Source organism: Miniopterus natalensis, chromosome 8 (assembly GCF_054644295.1).
Source record: "Miniopterus natalensis isolate mMinNat1 chromosome 8, mMinNat1.hap1, whole genome shotgun sequence".
NCBI lineage: Eukaryota > Metazoa > Chordata > Mammalia > Chiroptera > Miniopteridae > Miniopterus > Miniopterus natalensis.
The window spans coordinates 35,955,998-35,976,421 of record NC_142088.1 but is presented as its reverse complement, the minus strand read 5'-3'; the positions used below and the strand labels follow the sequence as shown (position 1 = coordinate 35,976,421).

General features: G+C 40.0%; 1 protein-coding gene across 3 annotated transcripts in view; it reads right to left on the bottom strand.

Annotated features, from left to right (window-relative positions):
• ZNF385B (zinc finger protein 385B) overlaps window positions 1–20,424 on the bottom strand; it is a 283,963-nt gene that overhangs the window by 74,890 nt on the left and 188,649 nt on the right. The window contains exon 1 of one of the 3 annotated variants that reach the window (XM_087819739.1): window positions 6,218–6,342. The exons of the other annotated variants lie outside the window; for them this stretch is intronic. The gene's annotated coding sequence lies outside the window, so the exon portion shown is untranslated. Of the gene's footprint in view, window positions 1–6,217; window positions 6,343–20,424 lie in introns of those variants that run through there. 3 annotated transcript variants of the gene reach the window in all.

Genomic DNA, 20,424 nt, shown 5'->3' with positions numbered 1-20,424 from the left:
GACCATGCAAATGTAACACTGAGAAAAAGAACTGTATGTTACCATTTATAGAAAGCACGAAACCAGGCAAAATGAATCTATGCTGTAAGGACTGTGGCTGTCTTTGCAGGAAGGCTGAGATGGGGTGGGGTGGAGTGACTGGAAGGGAGCGTGCGAGGGGCTTCTATAGTGCTGGAAATGTTCTTCTACTTGATGTTAGTGCCAGTTGCCCAGGTATGTATGTTTGTGTACATTTATTCAACATGCATTCTTGTGTATGTTATACCCCAAAAGAAATTTCTTAAAAGTAATGTATTCAATGCTATTAATTTTAGTAAACAATTTTGACAAATATAGGCAAAGTTCCCCAATAAGAAGAACATCTCCAAATACTGTCAAGTTTGTATATTTTTAGGACAAATATATTTTCTGAGTTCATTTTTCCACTGCCAGCTTGATTTTACTCAAAATGATTTGTGAGAAAATAAAAGTTCTCTTTAAGGCTGATGCTTCCTTGCTGAATTTCAGAAGTGGAGAGAAGAGACTGATATAGAATTCAGTGATGCCAAAAAGAAAAATGTATGTATCTAGAACTCTGAATCTACAAAATCTTAACAATTGGCAGTTTTGTGCCTGACTCTCCCTTGGGGTGAGTCAGGATTCCCTCCAAAGAGCTCTAACAGCAGCATCCTGGCAGAATGTTGCATTTAAGAATAAATCCTTCTGAGAACCACACTGAAGTTTATAAGCGAAAATGAAGTGCTATATGTAAAAACAGCAGTGAAACCACAGCATGATAGATTTTAAGCCACAATGTCTTTTGGGTTTAGTAGTATGCCAGCTTTTACACAAAATGATGAATCTTTCCCTAAGATGCAACGGATAGCTTTTCAGATGCTGGCAGTAGAAAACAGATAGCCAAGCCGTGATTCATTTGTATCTGATTACTTTGCCCATGCACTGAGTTTCTTATATTTAAATCTTGAAAAAAAAAAAAAGGGTAAGATTTATTTACTATACAGTACCAAATATAGTTTGGTTAAACATCTGACATAATCCGTTGCAATCATTTTTTAAAGATATATTGAAAAATCTGAGAATTTCACAATTTAAGAAGATAACTGGTTTTTAAAAAAATCTTCAGATCCAATTGTCTTCTTTTGAGGAGAATTTAAAATATTTTGCTTTGTTATAGTTTTTCCACTGCAAGAAATTTGGAACATCAAAAAAGAAAAAAACAAGGTTCTGACAAATGCTAAGTCAAGTTTTTTGAAATTGTTTTTAATATACCTGACTTATCAAAAGGGAATGTCATGTGCTTAGTTCCTAAATTACTAAGCCTTTAAAGAAGCCAAAATTATCTCCAGACAGGGATTTACTAAAATTGTCTGAGGTCAAGAGTGGATTGGGAGGTCACAGCAGCCTGACAAAATTTTCTGGCAAAAAGACCCAGGGAGATGGTGCTGAGCTACATTTGCCAGTGACTCCTGTCTGTGGCATCAAGACACTCTGCTGAGGTCTGAAGCCTCTTTCTATTCCACACAGAGAACTGTTTGCTCTCCCTTACAGCATGCCGGGCACCTACGGGCAGCACAGAACTAGAACTTTTTTTTTTTTTTTTAGAAACCTTCCTAAAAATACAGGCTTTCTTAGGAAAAACAACAACTATATTTCTCAAGCCACTGACTATTTCTAGAGGAATTATGCTTCGTAAAATTTTAGAGGTAAATATAATTTAGGAATTTACCCTTCATTTTATATGAGAAAACTGTGATTGGGAGAACTTAACCCAGTTCAGTACCTGTCTGGTTGTTAGCGTAGGTAGCTAGTTAGTATTAATAAAGAGAGCAAAAGGAATCAGACATTAAACCAGATTAACTAAGAAGGTAGAGCTTCCAGACACCCCAGGGGCTAGCCAAATCCAACCACGGGGATTAACAACATCCCCTCACCGCCCCCCGCCCTGTATAGGGAGGAAGGACCAGCTCCCCGATTTCCCTGGGGGATATCTGGTCCGCTCACCCAGACTATGGGGGGAGGGATAAACAATAAAGGGGAAAGTCCTCTGCTGGGCACATGCCCAGTAGAAACCAAGATGGTACGGGGGCAGCAATGCATGCCCAGTGGAAACCAGACGAGGGGAAACGCAGGCAGGTGCAGTAGGTCCCCAAATGGCTACATGAAGGGGCAGAGTCTAGCCTGGAAAAGGGGTCGGATCGGATAAGGGACACAAAACCCTAGAGATCCAGAAAAAGGAGTGGTTGGGGGAAGCCCCAGCAGAAGCCTGCGAAAAGCCAGGAAAGAGATGGGTTAGTTTGGAAGGAAGCTTACCCCTCCCCAAACCCAAGGACATATAATCAAAGCTTAACAGAGGCTGGTTGGGGCGCTGTCTCTCGGTAGCAGCTGTGTGGGTCCAAGCATGGGTCCAAGTGCAGCCTTGGTGGGGACGTGCAGGTGGGAAAATGAGACACAGAGTTCTGCATCTCTGGGCCCTGGTCCTCCTGGGCTTGGTGAGGGTAAGTCCTCCAGGGACTGGACTTCTTCAGGGAGATGGAGCTGAACCTTCTGGTCGTAGATCAGTCACTGGGCACTTGGGGTCGGCCCTTTGTTCTCACTCCAATCAATCTTATCACTACACCTCATGCCCCTATGAAAATGCTTTTCTCGTAACTCTGTGGAAGAACCTTATTTCCACCACAACATGATGGCGGAATGAAACCCAGAACTTCTTGCTCAGGGACACTGTTGGACTATTTAAGCCTGTGTAATTAAAGACGTGCAAGAATCATATATTATAGTTATCTTTTTAAAAAAATTAAGTAGACTGGTGTTTGGTCTGTTTTCTCTTTGTATTTTGACTGAAATTTAGAAGTATTCATTTTCAAATGAGATTTTAATTTCAACGTTTTAGTAATATCACTGATGGAAGAAATTAAATGAAAGAGAAAAGCCTGAGTGGTCAAGAGCCAACATTTCTTTCCTTTTTAAAGAATGGCTGAAGATTGATTGCAACACCTCATTTTAAATAATTCTGCTAATATTCCCAATGGGAAAAAAGAGAACAAACCCCATTAACGCTATGCTTTTAACCGTACTGTGTAGATCAATAAAACTAACTCAAATAGTCTCATAGTAGGAGGCACATTTCTGTTGGTGGTTTTTACACTGAGGTACTATCAAAACTGCAAGCAAAATGCTATCTGCAAAGACACATTTTTTTTTTTTTAAAAAAGCAATGACAACTGACCTTCCATTGGAGATCAAAGCTGTAGGGCCTCTGAGGCCTCTGGCTAACTTTAGGCCTCTGCAGCTCACACAAAGGGCTTTGCTGTAGGGGCCGCATTCAGCAACTCAGGATGTCAGCGCACCAGGCTGTGGCTATAAATTCTAGCTCCAGGACATAAAATCTTTTCCCCCCTAGTTTCAGAGAATTTCAGCTCTCCCATTCAGTGTCTATGCTATTTGCATTTAGGAACCAAAAGGAAAAAAATAAGGAACAGTGGTTTACTTAATGGTCCTTTTAAAAAGATATTTCCCCCCAGAAGCTTGCTCAATTTAAAGAAACAGAGTTAATATTTGTTCTACCAGTGCTCTTTACTCCCACCTTTGTGGAGAAAAGAGATTTGCCTCACTTAAATATTAACCAAACATTTCATAGCTATTCAAAAGCTGTTGCCCATTTTTTGTGTGTTTGTTTGTTTTTAAAAAGTAATAGGCTTCTATTAGAAAATGGGAATAAACAGAAATGGTAAATTTGGTTAAAATAAAAATGGTAAAAATTGTATTGTAACCCCCCCTTTTTTTTCTTTTTGTATGCATATGCCATGGCCACCACAATTATAATACACTATAGAGTATTCAGAAAAAAATTCTAGTGGAGGATTATAATCACGGTGACCATCACAGAAGATGCCACTCTGGGTCCTCCATCAGCCAAGAGACCATTTTCACTCACCCAGAAGCAGGAGAGGCAACTCCCCAGGCTTCTGTGCAAGCAGCATGAGAGCCACCACTGCATCCCTGGAAATCTGGTGTGAGGTGGCCAATCTAGCCAAGTCAGGGATGGGGTGAGCAGAGATTGTGAGTGACAGGGAAATAGTGGGGTTAGAATGGGGAAAAAGGTGAGGGGGATTTGGAGAGAGAAGGGAGAGTGGTCAGTTTGGCTTAATTTTGTAGAGTGGACTAGAATTAGCACCAAAACCTTATTTGGAATTTCCTAATATCTCACTCCTAAAATAATTTCCTTCTCTCTTCTCTTTTGAGTGTGTGGCAGACATCTGTATAGAACGAAAGATTGCAGAGCAAACACTATATGAGCAGGAACAATCTAGTTAAGCAGAACATACAACTCCTTCAAACCAAGGGCCTGGGCAACTGGGAGACAATGTGATATCACCCTTATCCTGAGACACGGAGTGTCCTGTGACCCAGGGGATGCTTGCACTCCAAAGCGTCTTTCGTGGGTATTGAAATGAATGGCCAGTCCCTGGCCTGCCTTCCTGGAATTCTGCCATTGTCCAGACATCCTGGAAATGGATGCTACTTGCTTCAGTCATGCGGGGGCTTCTGGGGCACCAGTGACATGCAAAACAGCATCAGATCAGCCCTCTGATGAATGCCCAAGAATTTTCTGCATTGGAAGTGATTCATCTTAAATAATTGCCCCTGTCCCTCTGTATCATGTTTATTCTTGTACCATTATACAGACTTTGTACCAGTTTTTCTTCTGTGGAATTTCTTTTTGGCTTCCCAAATGACTCCTCACTCACCCAGTGATCTCCAAAAGTCAGAGAAAATGCTATTTTAATAAGGAGCCACATGAAAAGTAGAGAATGTAATCATAGTACCCATCACTTTCCTTTTCAATGATTTGCTCTATAAGGCAACAAAGGAATGGAAACACTTTCTTTTAGACAAACATTTATTTTCACTCTTGGTCTCTTCTGAACTTCAAACAGCCTTTTAAGTTCCTTTTGTTTTAAAGGACAAAAATGGAAAGTAAACAATTCATAAAAAAGTACCTGGTGTTCAATGTATTTAATTTGACAAAGCATGTTTCCACTTAAAGAAAATGCAAAAACCCCCACAAAGTTCCAAAATTGGACAATCTCTATTTGCAAACTTTGATTGACTTATGTCGGTGTCTTTTTTTCTCTAATACTCCCTTTCTCTGCCTCTGTCCTATACATGTCTCACTAGTCTCCCTCCCTCTCACCTGTTTGTCTTTTCTGCCTCTCATCTCTCTTATGTCTCTCACGTCTATGGCAATTCACCTGTCTCTGTCTCTTTTTCTCTCTTTATGTGTGTATGCCTATCTGTTTCATCTTTTTGTCTGTCTCTGTCTCTTTTACCATAATGCTGCCAGAGAACTAGAAAGCACTCAAAATTTGTAGTTTGCCTTGCTTTGCAGCTATATTATATTAATTTTGTTTTCAATATTTACTTCTATAAATCAAAAGATTAATAATGAGATTTTGCTAATCTCAGAACAAGTATGTCCCTGTGACAAGATAAAACAATTAAATTAAGGCCATATCTTTGGGAATGTCTCAAGTAGTCACGTCAGTTTCAAACCCTTAAAGCCACCATAGAATTTAATGGTATACTTTTATAGAAATTCATCACCACTGTCCTGGGTTATATAAATACTATAAATTTTCATTGGGGAGCACAGGTACTTTTCCATATGTTAAGTACATTTCTAAAGTGCTGCGTGGCTTACAATCACCCCAAGTTTTTCTGATAAAGAAAAGAATGCTCAAAGATAAATAATTCCATGACTAAACAAACACACAAAAATTTCTAAGAGTGGTAACTACACCGAGCAACAGTGCCTACTAAGAGGTGCCACATCACAGAGTTTCTGGAACCTTGCATTGGCTTTAATCCATTCATTTTTTTGCCAGAGTGTACAGAACCCTCCGTGTTTACCTTTCTAATCCGCCAATAAGTGGAAAAAAGTCAACGCTCTTTCAATATTTTCCAAACCACCTGAAATCCCACTGGGGACTATGAGATAAAAACATCTCTCTAGAGCTGAGAGTTTCTAAGCTCTTTCCTAACAGTAATATTTATTTATGTCTAAAAAATGGCAAAATGGAAAGAAAAAGGATATTTTAGTTGGGGGAAAGTAAAATGATTATAAAAATAGAAACAGGAACTTCATAAATATTGTATACACGTAAAATACATCTATCCACATAACAGACAATACTCCCTCCTAAGGAGCTAAACTTACCTGGTTTCCAGAGAGATTTCTATGCCCAAGGGTCTAAATAAACATGAAGTCATTGAGTTTTGACTTGAACTAGAAGGAAGATTAAAAACTTGAAACGCGCCTATCAAAAAAATCATGTGACAGGAGTGCAAAGAGCCCGCGTCACTCAGCGTCCCTGCAGGCTACCAGCCAGTCTTCTGCCAGCCTGAATGCCCATTCCTGAGTGGGCACATTCATCACTTTCACGCGCTTCCTGAAGAGGGACGAGAGGCAGGGTCCTAACACGCCCGCATCGCACCAATCTCACTCTTACCGGGCAGCTATCCTGAGGCCAGCTTCAGAAGCAGCAGCAACCGCGGATCATAAAGACAAAGGGAGGGTGGGAAGCCAGTCGCATCTTCATTGTATTTAGCAAAGTGACTCGCTATTACAGTTTGAATAGAAACAAGTTTGGAAAGCCAAGGTGATTCTGGGTAAGGGAGTTGCAATATTAGCAAATTCTCTTGGCTCTAATTCTGATACTTTTTTCTTCTTCCGAAGTGGATTTGAACTGTTTCACGTTTTGGCCACGTACCTCATGAAAAAGTTCCTGAGGTGTAAATGCTGATCAGCCTGCAAGGCCCTCCTTCGTCTTTAAATGACGGTCCGCGGCCACTTCTGCACTTGAGCCCTTTCTCAGGTGTCACATGGAGAGGTAAATAGTCCCCAGATTTCAACCTGGTGCTCCCGTGAAAGGCGGTGCTAGGGCACGGCCCAGGCAGAGCATCTGAGCAAATCATAGGCCCTCTAATTGCCGCTTAGCTCTAATTACTATTGAGGATAGTGTTTGCAACCTGATTCCAGGGACAGGGCGGGCTACCTCCTGAGGACACTGAACCAAATATATCCTAAAAGACTGACAGGTTACTTTCCTTCAGGTACTTTTTCTGCCTATCTCCCAGAAACTACTATTTTGTCACAGTAAGAATGAAATCAAATAATCTGACACCCACTTCTCTTTCCCAGAAACGCCATTCAATTCTCTCAAAATATTTATGTATTTTAACAATTTTGAATTTTTGGTATCACTTAAGGGGATTTTTTTTTTCTTTTCTAGGTGAGCAACTAAATCTTTATCTTAAAATTGCTTTTTATTTCAAAATGAAACATGTTCTCAAAATATGAACTTTATTTATATTGTTAGTCCAGAATAATTTGTTTGTATATTGTTAGGCATGAAGAATTTGTTTCCTTTCCTGTGGATTTTTAGGTTTTAAAGAAAGATTCACAGCATATAATTCAAAAAAACTATAGCAGATCATTTGATGTTTAATTTGATTATTGGGAATGTTTTTGCATTTCATTTCAAAAACCTAACTTCAGTTATATGGGGAATAATCATGGTGAAATGAGCAGTTGTGTAGGCTTGGAACTAAATGATACATCATTTACTCATATATGTAACTAATTTCACTCTCCTTCTAGTGGCTTCTGACCATGTGATCAGGCTTCTGATATATCCATGTTACACCGTGTGGCTATGACTGACTGGTTGTTTTGCTTATGCTAAGCTTACTGTCATTGATACTGATGAGTTAGCTTAGCGGGCATCTGACTAAATGAAAAAAAAAAATCCAAAACTTGAAATGACTGATGTTTGCAAATGTCAGGAAGAGTTTTACACCTTTGATTGTGCAACTCAGCACATTTGCTAACCACAGCCAACACTTTGGTGACGTACGGAACAAATTACACCCACACAAATTCAGCGATTTGGAATATCTGTTTATGTCAGATTTGCACGGTAACTACCAGGGACTGGTAAACCTAAGGGAATAATTAGATGCAGCAATCAAAACGGTAATTGTAAAACCAGCTCTCAGAAAAGGAGCATATCTCCAGGCCCAAAGATCTCAGTTGTTATAACAAAATAGCATTCTAAATGGAACGTAGTATACTAGCTCTATACTTAATTTTCCCCCAAATAACAATTGTGCACTTCTTGCTCACATAATATTTAGTTCTTCATGATTAAAATAAAATTATAGTCACTGCTGTGGTTTTCAATTTTTTATTTTATTTTAAAAAAATCTATACTTATGATAGACCTCTCCTAAGAAAACCCTTTGTTCAGGAGGGATTATGATGATGCTTTCTTTGAAGAATTTTTCTTTCACGGAGCTAGGCAAAATATTCCTTTTTCTTTCATGGCGCTAGGCAAAATATTCCTTTTTCGTTCATGGAGCTAGGCAAAATATTCCTTTTTCGTTCATGGAGCTAGGCAAAATATTACTTTTTCTTTCATGAAGCTAGGCAAAATATTCCTTTTTCCTTTTTTTGCCTGCCCTTAAATCATGCCTGATTTTCGGAGTATTTTTCTAGAACATTTCCAGGTCTGGCACACTAGTCTATCCTCAAACCCCCAAACCCTTTATTTATATCTCTCATAGGTGCTTAGCTTAGTTCAATTGTATGCAAAGTGTGGTCCTGAGGCCAGCAGCATCAGCATCACCTGAGAACCTGTTAGCAGAGCAGATTCCCAGACTCCATCCCAAACCTGCGGAATCACAAACTTGGGGGTGGGACCCAGCAATTTATGTTTTAACCAGCCCTCAGGGTGCCTTGAAGCACGCTGGCGTTTGAGAACCACCGGTCTATGGTCATGTAGGTGCTGAGAGCAGTGGGAGGGTGGGGGAGGGAACAGTTAGCCTGTGTGGGGGAAGCTACAGGAGAGACAAAGGCTTAGCAGAGAAGGGGCATTTAAGTGGTTCCCTAAAAATGGAAAAGGCCTGTAGGAGTCGGGAAGAGGCACATCCCTCACCTGTCAAGCCCACCACCTGTGCCCTGGAGTTGACAGAGGCCCAACAATTCTAAGACTATCCCATCAGCCCCATCCTTGTTCAGTTCTTCCAGTTTGAAGGAAAGCGAAGGCTTGCCTCATTCCCGTTAGCTTCCTTGTCTACCAACGGCTCTCTTTCCCCCTGAACTGTGAATTCCTTTTAAAGTAGCCTACACTTTCCTTTTTACTTATTACTATCACCCCGCTTCATAAATCCAGTGATCCAGCTTCTGATTTCTCCAGCCTAATAAAACTATAGTTTTGAAGTTCTTTATCAGTCCTCCTTGACCTTGAAACCATTGGTAGAATATGACCCCATATTTAAATGACCTCTTTTCCAAGCTCAGCCTCTGTATTTCCAACCACCTGCTGCACCCCTCTCACATGTATCCCAATGGCACCTCAACTTCATTTGTACAAAATTACACTAGTCACCCCAGTTCCTCTACCCCAAGGGACATTCCTCCTCTGTGGTCTTTTTATCGCTGGCAGGAACCACAAGGCTCCCAGTTACACAGACTCTGAATCTTGAAGCTGTATTTCACTTCTCCCTCTTCCTGGTCCCTAAATCAAGTTAGTTATCTTTATGACATCTTTCACCTCCTTCCCCTTTTCACACCCATTACCATTACCTTCATTTAGGTCTTCATTAGCTGTTCACTGGCATAATATTTTAATCGCTGTATTTGCCCTGTAGTCAAATAAATTCTTAATAAAAACAGCTTGACTCAATCACTTTCCTACTCAAATGCCTTCCATGACTTCCTTTAGTGACTTATGGACTCTGAAATCCAATACACCTGTTCAAATCCCCACTATGCTACTTACCATCTGGAAAACATTAAATGAATTAATTGACTTGTTAAGCCCCTGTTTTCTCAGCTGACAAGTAGGAATAAAACAGTAATCATATCTAATGAGGAGACCTGAAGGAGCGAATACATGTAAATTCTAACTTAAATACACAGAAGCATTGAAAGATTTAGTAAATAATAAGTATTACTCTCACCATCACCAAAGCCATCGACACAGAATAGAATTCCAAACCTCAGTTCAGTATCTATCACCATCCTCAGACTTAACTGAAAACCATTTTCCTACTCACACTTTCCAAAATACGCTAAACTGAATTATTCCTTAAGGGCAAGGACCAAATCTTACTGTTCTTTGTGTCTTTGGCTCCTTAAACAGTGCCCTACAGAACTGTCCACCACATGAAGCACTGGCAGGTTCTTGTACATAATTTTCTTAGTTCTATCACTTTGTTCAGGCTTCCCAGGATGTCCTTCCCTTTCTGTCCCCTTTCAAACTCTCTCCATTTTCAAGTGGCATTTTAAATGTCATCTCTTCCAGGAAGCCTTCGCACTTCCATCAGAAGAAAGTATCTCGCTCTCCTCTGAACCCACAATACATTTAATTTACATCTCTTAGGATACTTAAGACACTCTATTGTGTATGTGTCTTTTTCCCCAAGGAGCTTTCACCTCCTGGAGGTTTAGGACCACACTTGATTTACTGCTGTTTGCTTAGTGCCTTGCCCAGAGTAAACATTTAATGAATGTGTTGAGTGACGAGTGAGGTAAAGGGAACAACATGTACATTCTTATTATAAGAACTGTGCTGCTGCACACTGCCTGATTACAAGTTTTCTTTCCCATTGATAATCATGATGGTCTTCAAAGAGTAAATGGTTTATGAGAATTAAAGAAACAAGTTTAATAGGACCCCCTATAAATGGGGTGTGTTCCTAACCTTGGATTTAAAGTTAGCATTCTAGAACTCAGTAGCATTTTCCATAAAAATAAAATCATAAGTGGTTGTTGGATTACTGGGCTAGTTCTCAAAAGCTTAATAAACCCATAGGAGAGGTGTATTAGATAGAACATTACACCAGCAATAGCATCTCAATGCCAACATTATATGGGGTCTTGAAAAGGAATCAATATCTTATGAATGTTTGTGAAGATGTTCAGTCTTCCTTGCAAAACATAAAACCATGGATTTTCTATTCTTCTTTGTATTTTAAGACATACTCAGAAAACCAGAACCAGAAGCCAATTTTCTTGTGTATTCCAATGATTACTTTTCATTGCCAGGGTGAACGTGATCTGGTTAAAGAATCGATTTATAATTGTCAATTACAAGTTGTAAATTTAGAAAATAAAAGCCATCTATGAAATTGTCTGTGTTAAAATTTTTAGAAATCAGAACTCGTTTTCTTTTTAGCTAAATTCTAAATTTCAGCTCCTTTGTTTCCATTCTGGATAATTTTAAATTGACTATGACAACTGATAACTCTAGCTTCAGTTCCTTTACCCATATCCCCTGACAAATACATAATGACCTGTTAATAAACTTTTAATTACACTCATTAGGGAAGTCAGTTATTTTAAAGTAACTCTTGAGTGAGTAAGTAATTCTTTTTTAATGTAAAAATGATTGCATTTTGCAATGATCTGAACTGCAATTTTAGATTTTCACAAATTTACTTATTTAAAGTAAGCAAGTCCACAAACAAGAAGTTATATATGAAAAAGACATACTTTCACTGTTACTTTTGCCCCCCCCCCCCACCGTGCTAGGCATTATGGTAAACTGAAAACTGGGGTCCCTGGTCCTTAAGAAGGTAACTGTCTATTTGGAGAAGTAACATAATATACCTGAAACAGTCAGAGACTAATACTAAGACATGAACTTAGGGTGGATTATGGGTACAGAAAGCGAAGTAGTACAGGAGAGAATACAACCTCCACAGGGGCAGAGATCTTTGTTCATTAACGTATCCTAAGCACCTAGAACTGTGCCTTGCACATACTATGAACTCAAAAAACAACTGCTGCACCAAAAGGAGAGGCAAATGTGGGTTAGAATGCTGGAGATGGTTCTACCGGGAAGGCGCACTTGACAGAGGCCATACAATATGCGAGTCTTTGGTTCCTCCTTTGCTTACCACCCACGTCCAGTCTATTAGCGAGTCCTATTGTCTCTACCTCCAACATATATTGCAAATCTTTCTGCTTCTCTCCATGATCCTGCCACACTTTAGTCCAAGCCATCAACATCTATCTGGATTACAGCTAAATGCTCTTAACAGATCTTTCTGGGACCACTCATGTGCCCCCACACTTGGCTCTCCACACAGCAGCCAAGCAGTTTAAAAATATAAATCTTATCATGTTACTTCAGTGCACAATGGTTTCCCACTGCACTGTGAATAAAACCTTACCATGGCCTACAGTTAACACATGATTAAGTCCCTGTTACTTCCAGAGCCTCACTTCGTATCCCCCCTACTACCTCCCCTCCCCCCCAGACCTAAGCTTCCCGTCTCTTTCTCAAACACAAATCTATTCTTATGCCAAGGCTTTTGCCTTCGCAGTTCCCTCAGTATGGAACTCTCTTTCCCCAATTCATTTGTGTCTCAGCTCAACTGAGACACGACTGAGGCTTTCAGCAAACTCTTCCCTGTTACTTTGCTCTGCTTTATTTATTCCATCCACTTGTCTGTCTCTCAGTTTCTTGTTTTATTTCTTTACTTGTTCACTGTCTCCTCTCACTAGAATATAATCTCTCTTATAGCAACAACTATATTGTAGGCGCTCTATTCCCAGCTTCTAGAATAGTGCCAGGCCTATAGCAGGCACTCAATACTCATTTTAAGTGAATGAATGAAGGACTATACTTCCTCAGCCTTTTATAAAGTATGACATTTTTAAAAGATTAAATGATTTGAAGGACTTACTGCTGTTTTTTATTTCCCATAGTATTCACTGGCCATACAAAATGCCGTCATGAAATCGGTACCATATAAAATAAAGGTATTTCATTATCATAGTAGGGCTGACATACATTTGGCAAGACTATGCTGGGTATGTGTGAGACATGGTTTTTTTTCAACCTACCAAATCTTTGGTGCACATTTCCATTTACAGGTACATGAGGATCCTCACTCAGGTCCACAGATGTTACGGGACCCACAGCTATGCAGACTTGATATAAGGGAGCAGAAGGAACGGCAGCTGTCCTCGTTAGAGCTTTCTCGAGACAGAGATAAGATTAAACTCAGCGCACAGCCTTATCCTAAACTAAGGATAAACTAACTTATTTTTTTGAACTTTCTAATGCTAAAGTAGATTTTATTTATCTTTACTCATCTGTATAACAACGGCTAGCACATAACATTTATTATATGCCAACACTGCTCTAAGCACTTTATGCATGTATTAATTCACCCAATCTTCAAATTAACACAGTAAGAGAGGAACTTGCCATTATCTGCATTTTGTAGATGAGGAAATAGGACACACGAAGATTAAGTATCTTGCACAAGGTCACAGAACAGGTAAGTGGCAGCGCTGAGATTCAAATGCACACTGTCTGGCTCTAGAGTCCATACTTAACCATTACTGTATGCTGCCTTGGCAATGCAAGGTATTGTCTTTACACTGGTAGAGAATCTCTTGCACCATACATAGCATAAAAGAAAAAATACATATCAGATGTCAGCTACTTCTAAATATGCGGGTTTCACTTCCAAACATTTTGAAGTTGTTTTTCTCATTACTGCCAAATAAAGGTCTGAGATGCTTAGCAGAAAGTGACTTCATGAAGCAGTTCTGTATCACGTGGGAAATCATGAGGAAAATCTAAATCGAATACCAAATCGCACTGTGCCTTTAATATCACTGTGAAAACAGCATGATTTTCTAGGACACACTGTGAAGTCTGTGATAAGATAGCATATCTTAAAATGACTTGAAACCAAAAATGGATTTCTGAGTGTTATCCCCAACTCACCAAGAATGTTCTATTCTGACAGGTTAGAACACGGGGATTTAGACCTCAACTTAACATATAAAGCCTTTAAGTGTGCAAATCTCAGAGACTTCTGCATAATATTAGGGTAGGCTATTTATGAAGAAAGTTCAATATGAGCTGATAGAACCAAGACAGAATGCCAATAAGACTCGGTGCTTCGTCATTCACATAAGGTCCTTCATTTATTCTAACTCCACCTACTCCTTTCTTTTTAAAGGGATGAATTAGCTTTCTTACAAAACATGAATGAACCCAGGAGTTGAGTCTCCTGAACATGGCACATGTTGTGCAACATGACTCTTACATAATAAATCTTTCAGAAAGCAGGTCTTCTTTCCAAATGGGACTGTCTTCACTTTTCTCATGTGAGACTTGGCAAATGGGACTTTCTGGTCTGACAGGCCACTCCTCTGCTCTTCAGCTGACAACTCTTGTATACAGACATCAGCCAAAACCTTAGCTGGAGCACGTAGGGGATCAAGACTTTTGAATCACGTCCATCAAGAGAATCCATCATTCCGGAGCTCCCTGCCTGCCCCATGTCCCAATAGCATCTGGTGCAAGCCATCTCAGCTCCAAAGAGAGGACACAAAAACCTGGATAGGGGGAGGATTAGCTGTCAACATGAGGCTGGTAAATGTCTGCATGCAATAGTTTGAGAAAAGGGGTCCGTGGATTCTAATTTAAATATCTCTGGCATAAAGCCTAAACAAAAACAAAGCCCCCAAACAAATGCTCATTTGGGAGAGAATGGAATCAGATTTAATCATTTCTCAAAGGTAATGATTCAAAGAGATTAAAACTCTCTGCATATGTTTCTGGAAAACTGTAAGTAAACTGAATATCTTTTTGTAAGTCAAATTTGATTTTTGATGTACAAGAAGAGCCAGTGAATAAAGGACCTCTGTAATGAATCTTTCTGTAAAGCAAATACTTGTTTCATAAGCTGCAAATGTAACCCTGAGTTTTTCAGTTTTTGCAAAAGATTCAGATTATTCAATATCAGGCTTGTTTAAAATAGAACACATCAAGATATATGAATAGCAGCTGACTTCTGTTAAAAATGTATAATATAGCCCGGAGGTCAAGTTCAGGTTTAATACAAACTGAAAAAGAAGAGACTCCACAAAGTCCTTGCTTTCAAGTGGACAGAAAGAACCTTAGTTATCCTCTGCTCCGAAGACCTCATTTTATGGATGAAGAAATTGAGGTTCCGAGAGGTTACACGACTTGCCCAAGGTCATTGCAATAGTTACAGACAATAACAGCTGTAAAAATAATGACAGCGATTATGATGATGATGACAGACAGAACTATGATCTACCGAGCATTTACTTGAGCTAAGCCTTTTAAAGACTTTAACCTCATGTACTTTCACTACGACTTTAGAAGAAGATTTTATTACATCTACTCAGCAGTGAAGCACCCTGCCCAGGGCTCCACAGCCACTAACAAACACCTCAGAACCCTGTTTTAACTTGAAAGAATGTGCTTATAGGCACTAGTCTAAGCTGCTTCCCAGAATACAGCAGAACGAGGGTCACACGATCTTGAAGTATAAACAATTAAGAGGTTAGTTAGGAAAGAGGTATCTATGACCTTTAAGGTTTGAATGGATTTTTTAAAAACTACAATACTATACGCTCACAGATAAATGCTAAGAGTATGACAGGAGCACAAGTTCTAGAATAAATCCAGGTCACCTCCTGCTCGCATTATCACTCTTAGACACAACTCTCCCTACTCAGGCTTCTCCCGTCTGCAGGTCAAGAAATAGGCCCACATGGAGTCTACACTGTCCCTCTTCCCCTTCTAGACCACATTCTGGGTACCCGGGATTCCATATGTCCATGTCCTAATAGCCTGGAACCACTCCCAGGGCCCACAAAGGTCTCTTTCCCAGCTCTGTCCCCCCGAGGTAGGCAGCACCTGCGTGGGCCGGGAGTGGCCTCCAGATGGCCGTGCTCGGGAAATGCAGCCGGCGCTTGGCAGCGGGGCGTGGGCCACGCTCCTGTAGCACAGGGCTGAGCTGGGGCGGGAGGAAGGGGGGCTGGAGCCGCACTGTGCTTGCATGTTCTGGCACAGAACTTCGAGGTGTCTGGGACTTCTAAAACAATACCTGGCCTTCTCGGGTTCTTATGACCATATATTTGTCAATGTACAAGGATAACATATCCTTTATTTATCAGCTTAGTGGCTTGATTTTTAACTTTAAAACAGATATATGTGTGCCCTGACTGGGTTGCTCAGTTGGTTGGAGCATTGCCCCATACACCAAAAAGGCTGCGGGTTCGATTTCCCAACAGGGCACATACCTAGGTTGCAGGCTCCATCCCTGGTCGGGGCACGAACAGGAGGCAACCAGTTGATGTTTCTCTCTTGCCTTGATGTTTTATTTCTCTTTCTCCTCTCTTCCCTTTCCTTTCTCTCTCTGAACATCAATAAAAACATATCCTCAGGTAAGGATTAAAAAAAAATTATTTAAACAGACATATGTAGGCCTCAATTTGTATTCACAAATGGTAGGATGGGGAGGGTAGGCCTGCCTGCTTTTCTGCTTCCCGGTGCTGTTCTCTCTTGGCTTTCCTGGTCCTGCGATCCCTTTGGCCTGGCTCCATATCCACTCTGGTCCCGGTTTCCTCACTCTACCTTTAATGGTGACCTGGTATGCAATCCATCTCTCCAAACATCACCTGACGTTAATGGCAGACTACAAGCCATGCACTGTACTAGGTGCTATGGATATAGCGATGGACAAGAAAGTCTCAGTTCCTGCCCTCACGGAGCTAGCCGGCTGTGAAGAGCTCCCTTAAATGCCGAGGAATTTAAAGCACAGAGTGTAAGTGTGATGATAGGAGTAACACTGCTATGCTGAGGGAGCATAACTCTTCATGGGTGCCCAGTAAGGCTTTCTTGAAAAATGAAGGTCTAGACTGAAAACCTGGAGGGTAGGGTTTACCCAGGGAAAAGAGCCTGGGGCAGGGGAAGAGAAAGAGCCAGTCCAGGCTTGTTTCAAGTAGAGGGAACGACATCCAAGGCCAGGCCTGAAGCCAGAGCGAGCATGGCTGAGAATTTCAGTATTAACTGAAGTGTGTCTCCGGAGTGAGAAATGTTGAAGAAGCAGACTGGGACCAGGCGGACGCAGGTCTCACAGGTCACATGAATGTGTCAGATGTGACCTAAAGGTAGGGAAGAGTCAAAACCAGATTTCAAACAAGGTCATGACATGATGAGGCTCTCACCCTAACCACTCCAAGTTCTGGGTTTGGGTTTTTGTTTCTCAACACCACATGCTGAGACTGAGCCCAGGGCCTTAGAGCTGGACCTGGGGCCCGCCTCTCCCTGCCGCCAGGAGGGAGGGTGGACAAACAGAGCCAGGAAAGAGGGGATTCCTGAGGGAGGTTCTCATTTGTAATTCCTCTGTAAAAGATAATCACTCGTGTAAAATATTTGCCTATCATAAAAGTTACCAGGACTAACTGATAAACGACAATATGTTTGAATTTCTACAATTATATTTGATTTTCGGGTGTCTCAAATATTCTAGCAAGGATTCAGATTTAGTCAATATGTCAAGATTTTGCTCTCAAGTATTTGATGCTAACCTAATAAATGCTGATCTTTTAAAGATAAAGAAAGTTAGAAAGTTAAAGTTCTCAAACTTAACACATGCATTTCATAAGACTATATCGGAAATTAATCATCAATATATCTGACTTATAGTCTTTTCTCAGCCTCCAAGAATATTTCACCTGGGCTATTACCAGAATGAAAATTTTAAGTAACAGAACTTATCTTCAGATAAAAAGAATGATATAATTTTTATTTTTTATTTTGCCAGTCTAAATATCAAATGATATGCTGGCAATCCTTTGTGAAGTTAGCAGCTACCAGGAAAAAAAACAGAAAAACAAACAAACAAAACTCTAAAGGATGGTTAAGTTCTTGAAAACACACTTTTCAAAAGTACAGTGTATCCTTTTGTTCAATATTGAGAAACAGTGTGTGCATTACTCAATAGCTATATCATATGCAGAATAGTTGGTTCTTTAAAAAAAAAACACTAAAATTTAGGTTAAAAGCAAAATTTAGGAAAGTTACTTCGGAACTTTTGAACAATTGTGCTGTGTGAATTTTTGAAGTTAAAAAAATAGAAATCAATACTATGTAAGAAAAAAAAAGAAAAACAGATGAGAAGCTTTCAAGGGCTCCATCAATATTTTAAGCAAGCTGAGAGAAGAAAAAGTCATGTTGTGTCAGTAATGCCAAGGCTACTCAGATCTAGTGCCTATGTGGTTTTGGATAAAGTTCTTAATTTCTTTATATCCCAGCTTCTTTGTGAATAAAAAAAATAGTGTCAAACCAAACTCACTAAAATGCCATAGAAATTGAGGTTTATAATGAGCTCTGACATTCACATGATATAGAGTATTATTATTAGATCCACCTTATTTTATCTTTACACAGACCTACATTCCTATGAACCAAAAGGAATGATTTTTTAAATCAGTCCTTTACTGTAATATCTTTTAAGATTGATAACAGACTCTTTCCCCAGGAGGAATGGGCAAAAAAACTTAACAAAACAAGGGTGCTTTAACTGAAGTATTACCTATGCCTAGATTAAGGGGTTTGAATCCTACATATGAACTGTATTGATAGTGGGGCAAATATTCACTATGATCTATTCGGGGAAAAACAGAACTGTGCCTTTCTGTGGATAAAATACAGACCAGAACTGCCAATAGTCAGACAGGCAGCATTGTCCTCCTCAGAACACTGGACAATAAAATGAACTTTTCTGTTTATCCTTCTTAAAATTGTTAGGAGTTCTCTTAGTGCAAATAACGAAGTAGAAAGTCCATGGAGGCAGAATCTACACTATCTCTGTTTGGCCTGAAGCAAGGTATTTATCTGTTTCATCCTCAACAAAGAGCAGAGCGGACTAAAAAAAGTCCCTTAGTAAAACAGTGATAAAAATCTGCTGGGTAACCACAAAAATAATGATACTGAAACACTCGTGTTGTAGTCAAATTAACTGTAGCTAGTTACAGGAAAAGACCATTGAAAGCCACAAAGCCTATAAACAAACTAGATGAAAGCGATGCTAAAAGAAGCTAATTTAAAGTATACTTGCACAGAGGAGATTGTATCCTTCACATGGCATAAATCATTAATATTTATAAGTACAGAACAACTAACTTCCATCTTCCCCGATGGTTCAGAAGAGTTGGGCAATGACGGAGGACTATGAGGGAGGGAGGTTAGGACGGCAGGCTAATGAAAAAGAAGTGGGTTTTGCCTACGGAGCTTTGTTTCACTGGCTCTCCCCCTCCTTCCTTCTTGAGCTCTCGTCAGCCCTGCCTTCTGAGATCCACCCATCCAGGTCCTCCTTGGCCTCTTTGATCAAGTTGCTCGGTCTCCTTGAGGCCTGCTCTTCTTCCCCCGGTTCTGTGCATATGGATGTTTAGGTTTCAACCTTGCATTCAACATTCAACAGGTTTTCTGCCGGTGGCCCTCTACACCCTCTCCCTGCCTCTCAGGGCACTATCTCTGCTAATGACTGCTACTCAGAGACCTGGCCTCTGCCCCAAGCCTCAGACATGTACACCCAGATACCTGCTGGGCACTGCCAACTGCATGCTCCATAACCAGGTCTAGCACCAAATTTCTCTGGGCTGAGAGATTGTACTCTGAAGTGTGATGGAATGAAGTCACTCACCCTGAAGGAATATCCTGAAATAATAAAAGATATATTTAGGAGAGGTAGAAAGCCAGTGACAAAGAATAAGAAAGGAAAAACGTTAACAATATTTCTTATAAATCTTCAGTGAACAAGAATTAAATATTTTAACAATGCTTTTAATCACCTGAGCACAGATTAAATTGAATATTATTTGAACTTTAAGTTCAAATAAAGGATGGCCCTTTGTTCTCTTGGGTTTGTTTTGCTCCTCAATAAATGTCAAAACCAGATTGAGAAACAGAAGTAGAAATGCTGTTTTTATTTGGAATTCTCCTTGCTTCCAAGCATTGCTCCTTTCCCATGCAAAGTGCAGAAGCTTTCAAAGGCCACTCGTCTGCAAGGCTCCATGTGGTAGCTAATTACGCCCCCCTACCCTTCGCTGCAGAAAGCTAAACGGCAGGGAAGGGTACCAGGAAATACAGGAGAAAAGAACACGTTTCCTCCTCTACCAGAATTTCTGTGTGAAGTAGAAGTGGTAATCACTTTGGCATAACATTTATGCCAAAATGTTTTGGTATCATTAAAAGAAAAATGGTTTTTTTAAAGGTTATGTGCCCATGTATTCAGATTATGTTCTCAACCTAATGTTAATGTAATGCCCAATGGTATATTTAAAAACTTTATAGTGTTACAAGATTTTCATTGAAAATCTGTAAAAATTTCTTCATGGGTTCATTTTTTAAAGTAGAAGATGAAACATGTTTAAATTCCAATACATTTACAGAACAACTTGAACTGGATTGTTTCCCTGGACAGCTCCTCTCCTTCTATTCTTTAAGTTCAATGATGGCAATTCTACCACAGCACAGGGCTCCTGCCTTTTTTTTTCTTCTCACAGCTGCACAA